Below are 12,392 nucleotides of genomic sequence, written 5' to 3' on the forward strand. Positions count from 1 at the left end.
AGGGGGGTAATTAAGCCCTGGCTTCCAAGCACAAGGCCTTCAGTCTGCTCAGGCCCTGTGTTTTCTTCTTTGTATTTTCATCTGTATGTATGCCAAGAACCCTAGTGGGAACGAAGCCAACCCAGTCCTTTCAGGAGCCTCGTGAATCGGGTGCTGTGCTCCAGAGGGGCCAGCTGTGCGGGGAGGGGGGGGGGCACCGGCTTCCAGAGTCCAACTTGAAGAGGCTCAGGATCTGCCCCAAGACCCTGTAGAAAGCCCAGCTCTGTGGGTCCTGCCCCACTGAAGGTGCACAAGCAGCTCACCTCCCGCATTGGCCATTTGGATCTGTTCATTCACCTATCAAAAAAATGAAGAAAACTCAGTGACTCAGGGTGAGATGGTCCCGGTGGTAGTCTACACGGTGCCAGCGCCCACATGTGGTTCTAGGCCTCCAAACCTTTTCCAGAGCTTCGTCTAGATATGTCAATCCATGTATCAGAACCGTCTCTGCGCTGGTGAGCTCATTGCGGATTTCTTTTCTGAAGTGGAACAAGGGTTAGGTGAGGCATGCGGGCAGTGCCAAGTTTGTTCCAAGCTCTTGCACAGATTCATTCATTGTACAGACTGCAAGTGTGGGGCGAGCACCAGGTCCCATCACCTGTCTTTCTGTCTTTCTTTCCTGAGTCTTTCTCTGATCCCTTAGCACGGAGGAAGCTCAGAAGGTGACAGTGTTGCCCAGTGGGTCCCAAAGAAAGGTTTGGTTTTCTCTGAGGTCATTCAGACTTTGGGTACCTTGATAGAGGCCCTACTTGTATCACCCTTGAGGCATAGGATGGCATCTTAGGGATGCGTGACTGAGTCACGGGGCACTACACTTCTAATGGAGGACCTAATGCCATAAATGCTCTCCTTTCCTTCCATGGATGCTGTTGAGGAGGTACATGCCACTCTCCTGCGGTGAGGTTGAACCACCACCTGGCTCCTATCCCATGGTCACAGAGCCCTGGCCTGCCACGCTTCCTTCTGTTCTACTTAAGGCAGTGGTCAGTCTGTTTACACTTGGGCCCTGCTGCAGACTCCATGTCCAGAAGACCCGACGTTGGGAGTGAGACCCAAGGACTGTCCACGAGGCTTGTGCTCCTAAGGCTGGAAAGGAACACGGTCTGTCGGGTGCTGTTAAGGCGGACAGAACGCACTGGAGTCGGCAGTGACTCTGTGACTGTTCTAGGGCAGGAAGGAGATGCACGTGGGATTTAGGATAATCCATTGTGACAAGGCTGAGCAGGCTCAGCAAGTGACCGAGAATAAACCCCGAGTGCCTTGCTTCTGGGACAGTGAGACCCTGCTGTGGACCAAGCTTCGAGGGTCCCATGCCTGGCCCAGCTAAGCCCTGCCTAGAAGCTGAGAACAGCATGCCCATAATCCACAGTGCGGGCCTAACCAGGCCTTGTCCACCCCACTCCAGCCATTCCTCTCTGACCAGTCCAGCCCCTTTTCTCCTGTCCAGCCTCGCTCTATTCCATGGTCCAGTCCAGCCATCCTCCTTCTGCCTAGGTCAGCTGCTTCCTTTCTGCTCAGGTTAGCCTTTTACTCTGCCCAGCCCAGCCCAGCCCATGCTGGCTCTCTGGGTTCCCTGCCACTCTTCTTCCCCTCCCTGCTCCCGCCCACTCAGTCAGGAGGCCGGAAAATGTGACCCTGTTTCCACAGGGAGCAAGGTCAGAGAGTGGGGACTTTCCTCTAGTTCCTTCAAGGTCATTGTGCGCCTACCTCAAAACAAAGCTCCCACCTAGTTGTTGACCAGAGAGTTCTGCTCTCTCAAGGCTGTTGTCCGCAAGTGAAGCTAATGGCCAGACCTCGTGCTCCAGAAATAGAGAAGTAGATGTGTTCCAGCCTCAAACAAGAGTCTAAGGACCCAACTAAGTTCCAGTTCTCTTAATGGAGATAACATGGGGTTCCACCCAGGGAGTGGTTTGCCTGCAGACTCTTTTGGTCTAGGGTGTAAGTGTGACTTGTTTTGCTCTAGCAACAGGATGTTTAGCTAGGACTGGAGCCCTCAGCCTTCAGTTTACCAGTTGTTCATTTCCTTGTACCATGTTAATGCAGTCTTTTGTCTTACTCCTACCTTTTGGAGTCAAGGGTGTTTTAAGAAGTTGGAAATTAAACGTGGGCGAATTTCAGTACTCACTGGAATTCCCTCCCAATATTATCCTATATATTTCTCTATTTTATTATTTTCATTTGCGTCTCCACATTTTTTTGCTACTTTTCTAAATCCCTGCACCTTTACCCTGGCGAGAGGTATTTTTGTCGCCTTTCTCAGGCCCCGAAGAGATCCCCTCCCTACTCCTGCTGGGGTGCTATCTCTATAAGTCTGGGGCTTCTCCCACTTCTCTCCGTATTTCTAGCTTTCTCCAAGGGCCCTGGACAGAGTGTCCCACAATTCAATACACCTCCAGTTCCACATATCCATGCCTCCTTCTCTGTCCTCCTTGTTCTGTAGGAATCCCAGACAGGGCATCCAAAATTTTCCATTTCAGACAGACAGAGATCTCCAGTTTTTAGCATCTGGGACTGTGGACACAAAAGGGCCACCCTCACCCAGTGGCTGCCTATCCCTCATATTTCCTCCTAGTACCTAGCTCTGGGTATTCATAGTCTCATGCTGAGGTTTCTCTGCCTATAGTCAAAGGGGGTACTAGATGCAGTCTCTATATCTCTCTGCTCACCCTACTGGTCCAGGTAGATGGAAAGCAACTCAGAATAGAACATGCATAGGCAAAACATTGAGGGGATACACATTCCTGCCCTGCTGGCGCCCCAGATCCTACGAGTGTTCACAATCAGGGCCAAGGGAAGATTCTGGAGTGTGATGGAGGGAAAGAGGGGAGAATTTCTGGAATTGCGGGGGCTGTGGGTTCTAGTGAAGCAAGGATTTAAGGGGACTGGTGATCTGGGGCTGGAAGTCAGTTTGTTGCTGGCCAGCCACCCTAGGAACAATGGAAGCCACATGGAGGTCTTTTGGAGGCTGGAGATGTCTTGTCCAACCCACAAGGCAAGCCTTGTAGTCAGACGGTACCTACCTGTCTGCAGTGAGTGGCATTTTGACTGTGACTTTGTCATCAAAGAGAATGAAGGACATCCGCAGATTGGGGCTGAGGACAAAACACGGTTGGGAGAAGTTGATATAACAAGTCAGTAGCCTGATAGGAAGCAACGGGGGCGGGATAAGCCAAATCTCTGCTCCCACCCCATCTCTTCTGCATGGGGGACATTTCATAGGTGGGGAGTCCAGACAAATTCAGTGAAGGATTCTGAAGCCTATGGAGATGTCGGGCTCTTAGGAAGAAAGATTGCTAAGATGACCCCATGCTCCCTTCCTGTGCTCTAAACCCAATACACACACACACACACGTACACATAAACACATACTTAAATAGATTCCAACTTTCTGTGACAGAAAACCCTGAACAAAGGCAGCTCAGGGGGAGGAAAGGGGGTTGTTAGCTTACACTTCCAGGTTATAGGTGATAATTTCAGAGAAATCACAACAATGAGATCTTGAGAAAGCTGCTCAAATTACATCCACAGTCAGGAGCAGAGAGAAACAAATACACCCATGATTGCTTTGCTTCACCTGTTCTGTATAGCTCAGGACACTATGAGCTGGGTCTTTGCACACCTTCAATTAATGATCAAGGCAAGCCCCCAAAGATGTACATACCCCACAGGTCAATCTGGTAATTACTCAGACATGAGAGAGTGTGCTCAAGAAGGGGGAAGAACAGAGGAGAGAAAGGAAAGAGTTATCTTGATAGAAGAAGCCATTAAAGGGCTAACAAGAAGCGTGGCACTAGGGTTATTCCCAGGAATCCACGAGGATGACCCCAGCTAAGACTCTAACCAACAGTGGAGAGGACACCTATGCTGTTCTTCCCCTGTAATCAGATTGATGATTACCTTAATTGTCATCATAGAACCTTTATCCAGCAGCTGATGGAAGCAGATACAGAGATCCACAGTGAAGCACTGGGCCAAGCTTCCAGATACAAGTTCAAGAGAGGAAGGAGTGATAATATGAGCAAAAGGGTCAAGATTCTGTGGTGATACCCACAGAAACAGCTGACCTGACCTAGTGAGATCTCACTGACTCTGGACTGAAAACTGGGGAACCTGCATAGGACAAAACTAGGCCCACTGAATACATGGGACAGTTGTGAGGCTTGGGCAGTCTTTTGGGACCACTGTAGTGGGACCAGGTTTTATCCCTAGTGCTTGAACTGGCTTTTTGGAGCCCATTCTTTTTGGAGGTATATCTTGTTCTGCCTAGATATAGGAGGGAGGACCTGGTCTTGCCTCAAAGTGATGAGTCAGATTTTGCTGACTTGCCATGGTAAGGATTACCCTCTCTAAGGAATGGATGGGAGAACATAGGGGGAGTGGGAGGAGGAGAAGGAGTAGGAAATGGGACAGCTATGTAAAAGAAAAGATTGCAGAGAGAGAGAGAGAGAGAGAGAGAGAGAGAGAGAGAGAGAGAGAGAGAGAGAGAGAAAGAAAGACTCTCTTCCCAGGCAATTCTAGGTGGTGGGAGCTAACATAAAACATACATGCTGAACAGGCAAGTTGACAACAATATTTCCCCATGGGTCCCTCCCACCCACCTTGCACTTGGACCATCATGTCCTTCACTTATTCAATCACCCTTTCTCATTCTTGTTCCCCATTTCTGAGGCAGGATTATCTAATTCTGAAGAGATCCATGGAACTAATCTGCTCTGCTTCCTGGCCTGCCTAGAATGCTATCTTTGATCTGTGCTCACTCCACCAAGGGATTCCCATGCCCCTCCAAACCTAATCTGCCTGCCAATGGACCCCTCCTGACAGAAGTCTTTAGGGCACAGACATACTTCACATATTTCTCCACCATATCTTCCCAGGCTGTGAATGTGCCAGCCCAGTCTGCCACGGCACTGGACCTGCAAGGAGATGAGACTTGAGTCATAAGAGTGAAGTGAATGATGGGAGAGCCAAGTGGATCACACATCATTCTACTTTTCTCATATTGCTCACTATCCACTTCCCTCCCCTTTCCCATGGTCTTTCTTACTCCTCCTTCCCATCAATACATCATCAACACATTTTCTCTTTCCCCTCTTTCTCTCTGTCTCTCTGTCTCTCTCTCTTCTCTCTCTCTCTCTCTCTCTCTCTCTCTCTCTCTCTCTCTCTCTCTCTCTCTCTCTCTCTCTCTCTCTCTCACACACACACACACACACACACACAGAAAGGTTCTGCACATGTTGAAGTTACTTAGTATCCCAGTTTCCTAGGAGCCTGCCAAACTTGGACATTTTGATTGGGAAGGCTGCTTCATTCAGACACCTTCACATGAGGGTGGATATAGGCCTGGTCACTGCTACCCTGATATCACAGTTCTCAGCTGATGTGGGACTCCCCTCTGTATGCTGTGAAAGTTTTGTTACCATTGGTTAATGAATAAAACTGCTTTGGCCTACAGCAGGGCAGAATAGAGCAAAGCAGGAATTCCAAGCAGAGATAGAGGGGGAAAGTAGGTAGAGTTGAGGAGATGCCATGTGGTCACCTAAAGAGACAGATGCCAGACAGAACCTTACCAGTAGGTCACAGCTACATGACAATACACAGATTAATAGAAATGGGTTAATTTAAGATGTAAAAGCTTGTTAATAAGAATCCCAAGCAATTAGGCAAAGCAGTGTTTTAATTGATATAGTTTCTGTATGATTATTTGGGTCTAGGCAGCCGGGAAATGAACAAACAGCCTCCACCTACAAACTGGCGCCCAATGTAGGGCTAAATACATTCACACAAAACCCGAGAGAGCTTAAAAAGAAATTCTAGACACACAATAAAAATAGAGTTCAGGGCTGGAGAGGTGACTCAGAGGTTAAGAGCATTGCCTGTTCTTCCAAAGGTCCTAAGTTCAATTCCCAGCAACCACATGGTGGCTTACAACCATCTGTAATGAGGTCTGGTGCCCTCTTCTGGCCTTCAGGCATATACATAGACAGAATATTGTATACATAATAAATAAATAAAAAAACAGAGTTCAGCACAGCTTCTTGGTAGCTGCATTTTTTCCCAGATGGGCTCTGCTTGCTGGCCGTGAGCAGGGCACCATAACTCCTTTAAGAGAGGTCTTTCTGACTCAGCATTGGCAGTGAAAGCTGTGCAGCTTCTTTAGGTTTCCTGGTTTGTTCTAGTTGTGAGAATAATTCTGGCTCTTTCAGAAGGCTGAGCACTTAAATGAGGTCTGTGAACAGCATGTTACAAAGTGCTTAATGGTAACATAGATCTGCTACAACCCTGGAGCTGGGGCAGTATGCATGGCTCTCAGAGGCAGCAAATATGCCTTCACCCATGGTGAACTGAGCAAAGCAAGCAAGCAGGGCTCTGGAATTGGTTCTAGCCATGAGTGCTTAACATTTAAAAGAAAAAGAGCCCACTCTTGGTCAGAAAATAATTACAGATACACACACAATAAAAACAAATTCAGATGAAAAAGACCTCTAAATGGGTCACAGTGTTGGATAAATGTATGTAGACTTGAGAGAGAAGGGGGAAAGAGTATAGACAGTTATAAAAGAGTACAGACAGTTATAAATTAAAGAAGTAAGGATAAGAAAATAAATATTAAACTTGTAAAAAAAGTAACAGGGGGCTGGAGAGATGGCTTAGCAGTTAAGAGCACTGCCTTCTCTTCCAAAGGTACTGAGTTCAATTCCCGGCAACCACATGGTGGCTCACAACCATCTGTAATGAGGTCTGGTGCCCTCTTCTGGCCTGCAGACATACACATAGAAAGAATATTGTATACATAATAAATAAATAATTTTTTTTTTAAAAAAAGTAACAGAGTAAAAAACATGTAAAGATGGAATGTACACAGAGTCTGGATTTTGTATATGATTGTGTTTTCTTTGAATTTTTTGACTGAATAATCTTGAGCTAAGTACAGAGAGACATTTCATTGTATGGGCTGCTAAGCTAAACCAACACATATATTTTAAAGGTATCTTGATTTCAAAATTTGGGTCTAAGGATATGTTGCTTTGGAAAAAAGATTTTGCTTTTATTTCCACAGAGGATAAGAACCTATGGATTCCTTCCAGCTAATGTGGCTTGTTGGACCAAGACCCCCCTAAAAGATCTCCATAATTCCCCAAAATACTTTGCCCAACCAGAACTAGTAAGCAGTTTCGGAAGAACTATGTCCAAATTTACAAATATTGTTTATAAATGTTTGTTTACATTTAAGGGGAGCTATGACATGCAAATGAACTTTGCATTGTTACGAATCTTGGTTTACTGATACAAATTTAATGTCAGTTTTGTTATATGTATATTTCTGCTCTTGATTAAGGTATTGTGTTTGTGCAGCTAATTTAAAAATGTAATGTAAATTAATAAATATAGGTTAATAGATAGTAATCTATAATAGTCAAGCTTGTAGTCATGTTAGTTAGGTTTTCTAGATGTGCAGATATACGTCAAACCATAAAAGGACTAACAGAATATGGCATTTAAAATGTTTAAGAACTTAGAGCTTTTCTCAACAATGAGGCACATCTGCTCCTGCTGGCACCAATCTAGTTCAAGAGGATTATGGGCATTGAAGAGGCTCCTTATGGAGTTTGCTAGCCAAGAGAAACTGTTCCTGCCTGGACTGCATGATGGTATGTTATATAAACTGGACATGCAGGACCCACAGAAAAATGACTGCTAAATTTGCCTAAAGAAGGTGAGACAGTCCTTCAGGGTTCCTGCTTCATGAAAGAGTCTGCCAGACATTTTGCAGGACACAGAAGAAAGTGACTGATAAACTGCCAATATAAGCAGAACTGTCTTTGAAATTCCCTGCTTCATGGAAAAGTCTGCCAGATACTATGGGCCTTTAGGCTGAAGATGGGTGCCCCAATGTTACAGAAGAACTTTGGGTGACTGTCTAGGCAGTGAGATGTCTCTGTCAATTCTAGAGTTTTGGAAGATGCTTACATGTACTTCCTGTTTACTTAGGTAATTTTATATCTTTCTGGATTCTTTGATGGAGTTGAAGAATAGATAGTTATAATTACAGTTTTCTTTGTTATGATAAAAGATAAAACAGATATAAATGCTGTAAGTGTAATTATTGCTTAATACCTGTTTTGTTATATGTAATTTTTCTATGCTAAAGTTGAAACCTTCCTTTTTATTTATATAGATATGGGGAGATGATGTGGATTTCCCCTCTGTACGTTGTGAATATGTTTTATTACCATTGGTTAATGAATGAAGCTGCTTTGGCCTATAGCAGGACAGAATAGAGCAAGGTGGGAATTCCAAGCAGTGATAGAGGAGAAAAGTGGGTGGAGTCAAGGAGATGCCATGTAGTCACCAAAGGAGACAGACACCAGACGAATCTTACCAGTAGGCCACAATCATTTGGTGATACACAGATTAAAAGAAATGAGTTGACTTAGGTTATAAAAGTTAAGTTAATAAGACAGCTAAGTGAATAGGCCAAGCAGTGCTTTAATTAATACAGTTTCTGTGTGATTATTTTGGGTCTGGGTGGCTGGAAAACAATCAGCCTCTGACTACATCCAACAGGTCCCATGAGCACAGGCCTTTCCAGTTCTGTCTGCTAGCCCTCCTCATGGCCTTCTATTTAGTAGAAATTTTAGACCCATGTTCTTTGGAAAATCATTCCATATATGGGCAGTAGTATGAGGCTCTAGGTCTGATTTACATATCTTGGTCCTGGAGATAGTTTGGGGTGAACTGACACTGGGCCTGACCTAGTCTCTTTTCTGGTACTGTATTAGATTTAGACTTTGATGCTATCTGAATCAGAGGCATCTAGCCCTATGCTCTCTATCTCTTTCTGGTAATCACAAATGTGCCCTTCCAGAAGGTGATGTTCATATACGTGATTGTTATACCCCATAAGCAACCTTATCCTCTCCATTGTTTCTGCCAGGCTGTGTCTCAAACTTGGTGCTAGATGATCCTATACCAGCAGCATCATTACTCATGGTACACATTGTTCTAGGCACACATGCACCATGCTTTTGGTCCAGGTCAATCTCAGTGGTTTAGTTCATTATCATGGTGGAAAACATGGTGGCATGTAGGCAGGCATGCTGCTAGAGAAGGTATTGGGAGATCTCTATGTGATCTACTGTGATACTGTGTCTATTGCACTGAAGAGGCACCATGACAATGGCAACTCTTATAAAGGAAAGCCTTTAATTGGGGTGGCTTACAGTTTCAGAGGTTAAGTCCATTACCATCATGGTGAGACATGGGCACACAGTCAAATATGCTGCTGGAGAAGAACCTGAGAGTGAAGTTTGAGCTAGATCTTGACCAACAGGCAACAGGAAATGATCTGAGACACTGGGCATGGATTAGGCATATATGAAACTTTTCTTTTTCTTTTAAGCCACAACACCAAGCTTAGAATTCTCAAAAATAAAAAAAAAATAATTTTAAGAATTTGGATAAGTGGTGGATTTTACATCACAGAGAGCTAGAAAATGAAAGGAAAATAAGTGCTATGCTATCAGAGGAAATACAAGCAGCTGCTGTATCTCCCTCAGTCAGCTGTGAAGTGTCCAAGGAAAGTATAAAGGGGGCTTCACTGGTCAAAGACACCTGAGAGGAGCTGACAGGCTCCATGAGAGGGCCAGAAGGAAGGTCCTTCTTCTTTTTCCATAGGAAGCAGTGGTCTTTTCTCAAGCTGCTGTTCAACCATCTGTCCCGAAGCCAACAAGGGCTGACACTCAGATGCTGAGGCCCCTTGACTGGTAGAAACTTGCCCACAGGTTGCTTGCTGAGGAGGGAAACAGCAGAGAGAAGAAAGCCAGGCCAGAGGAGGAGGCGTTAAGCAGAGGATCACGGAGTGACTCAGAAACACTGCTTCCACACTACCGAGTTCTAAGAGCAAAAGGCTCTCAGTCCTCACAGAGCCAGGCCAGCATCTTGTCCCTTGTGCATCGCTGTCACGGAGGCAAAGCCTTGACATAGAGAAACCTGGGTGGTAAGAATTACGGGCTATGCCAGGATTGGGATTAGGGTGTGTCCATATTCACTACAAAGACAGACAGTGGAAGATAGGAAACACAGACCTAGAAAGTCTCGTGCCTTGCCCCCCCCCCATCCCACCCCAGCCTTTTCCTTTTTAGGACAGTCTAAAGCAAAGTCACCCTTTTCTCACTTAAACTCCCTGGTGACGTGCTGCAGAGAAGGAAGGAAACTGGAGCCTCTGCCTCTAGAGCTCAGTGACTCAGATGTGCTTTATCTGGCAGCTCCCATAGTCACCCAAAGGAAGCAGGGAGAAGTGGAGCCCGAGATGGCAGGTACCAGCCATGGAGCCTTAGTTGGCTTTCTCTTGCTGTGCCCAACTTGGGAGAAGAAAGGGTTTATTTCATCTTGGAGCTTACAGTCCATCACAAAGGGAAGTCAGGAGAGGAACTCAAGGAGGAACCTCAAGGCAGGAACGGAGTTAGAGGCCATGGGGAGCACCGGCCCGCTGACTTGTTCCTGTGGTTGGCTCAGTCTGCTTTCTTATACAATCCAGGAACACCTGTGTAGAAGGGGCACGTGGGCTGGGCCCTCCCACGTCAATCATTAATCAAGACAGGTCCACAGGCCATCTGATGGAGGCACCTTCTCAATCAAAGTCTCCCTTTTCTCAAATGACTATTTCGTGACAAGTTGACAAAAGCCAACCAGCACAGTCACGGGGAGCATTTCTTTTCTCCAGTGAACCAGGGCTGCACTGCGCTGAGCCTAGCTCTCAGAGCAAGCGGCCATCAGCTCAACATCGCTCCTGGGCACCAGCTTCTCTTCTCTGTCCACTTCAGACTTGTGGGTGACATCCTGGCTTCAATCTCCCCACCCCCTTCATTATATATGGCCAGTACAGAGCTTGCAATCTGATGTCTCCCAGGCACTGTGTGGGCTTCTGAAGCCCACTGCGCTGCAGCCCCAGACCCACCCTTCAGCCATCCAGGCAGACAAAGTGCTCCTCGGAAAACACATATTGGAGCCCCCCTCCTTTTTCTTAGCGACACCCCCTTATATCTGTCCTCCCTCTTATCTTGTCCCCTAATCCCGTCTCCTTATACTGTGATCCTACTGCAATCGTCAGAAGTTTGAATCTCAGAGTCTTTGTCCAGGTGGCTCCCTCCCCTCGTTCTCAAAAGCTACTTGAACTAGAGAGCAGGTGCATACTCGTTTTCTTCAAATTCAATGAAGAAACCAATGAAAGATGATAAATGAAAAAAAAAAAAACAGACAAAATCTACCAAAGGACCTCCTGATGTTTTCCCTGTCTAGGCATAAAGGAAATCAGAGAGATCCAATTTTCTGGTCTCTCCCCCCCTTTGGTTTTTAAATACAGGGTTTCTCTGTGTAGCCCTGGCTGCCCTGGAACTCACTCTGTAGACAGGTTGGCCTCAAACTCACAGAACTCTGCCTGCCTCTGCCTCCTGAGTTCTGGGTTTAAAGGCGTGCACCACCCCTGCCTGGCTAATCACTCACAGATTAGAATCTTCCTGATTCTCTCCTGGCAGAAGCTACCATGCTGTAGCCTTGTTCCACCAGGGCATAGAAACACATGGGGGTTCTCTAGGGCCAGGGTGGCAAGGGCTACTCACTTGTCAAAGACGAAGTAAACGTCAAAGTCACCGTCACAATACTGCAGAATCTCTTCCGCCTCCACCGTAGCCTGCCTTGACCTCCAGTCTTCATAACCATAGAACCTAGCAGCATACTCATGATAGGGATTTTGGCCAGAGTGAGGGTGCCGGGAACTCTGGACAGAGACAAGTGGCACAGACAATAGCAGCAGCAGCAGTAGCAGCAGGTGCACCGAACGGGACACCTGGGGACTATGGTCTCGCATCTTCTTGGCTGACCCTGTGACTGTACTAGAAATGGGGACTCTGTGCCAGAGTCTGTGCAGGCCGAGTTCTATCTACCTCAGACTTCCTTCTCGTCTTCCTCTGCCTGCATTAAGGAACATAACCCTTGTGCCCTCTCAGCAGTCCTTCCTGCTGTTGTCTACTTGGGGGCCTCAGAACCTAGAGACTGGGTATGTAGCTGCTCTCGAGCATCCTTCCTCTCCCTGCCTCTATCACCCTGCCCCATTACCTATGATGGACAGGGAGGTTGACATGGTGACTTTGTGACTTGCCCTTTTGCTCACTGCCTTCATGTTGACAGTGCCAAGTGGCAGTCATAGGACCTTTGCAGAGGTTTCAAATAAGGCTTCCTAGTCCCTCATCACAGCTCTCCTCACAGAGATCCTTAGGGGCCATCTCAAGGAACCCAATCATTTTTTTTTCTCTAAGAATGTAGCAGAGGGAGTGAGGTTACCAGATCACTAAGGG

The sequence above is a fragment of the Alexandromys fortis genome, unplaced genomic scaffold (assembly GCF_014885135.2).
Source record: "Alexandromys fortis isolate MF-2015 unplaced genomic scaffold, M_Fortis_MF-2015_v1.1 scaffold_46, whole genome shotgun sequence".
Classification (NCBI taxonomy): Eukaryota; Metazoa; Chordata; class Mammalia; order Rodentia; family Cricetidae; genus Alexandromys; species Alexandromys fortis.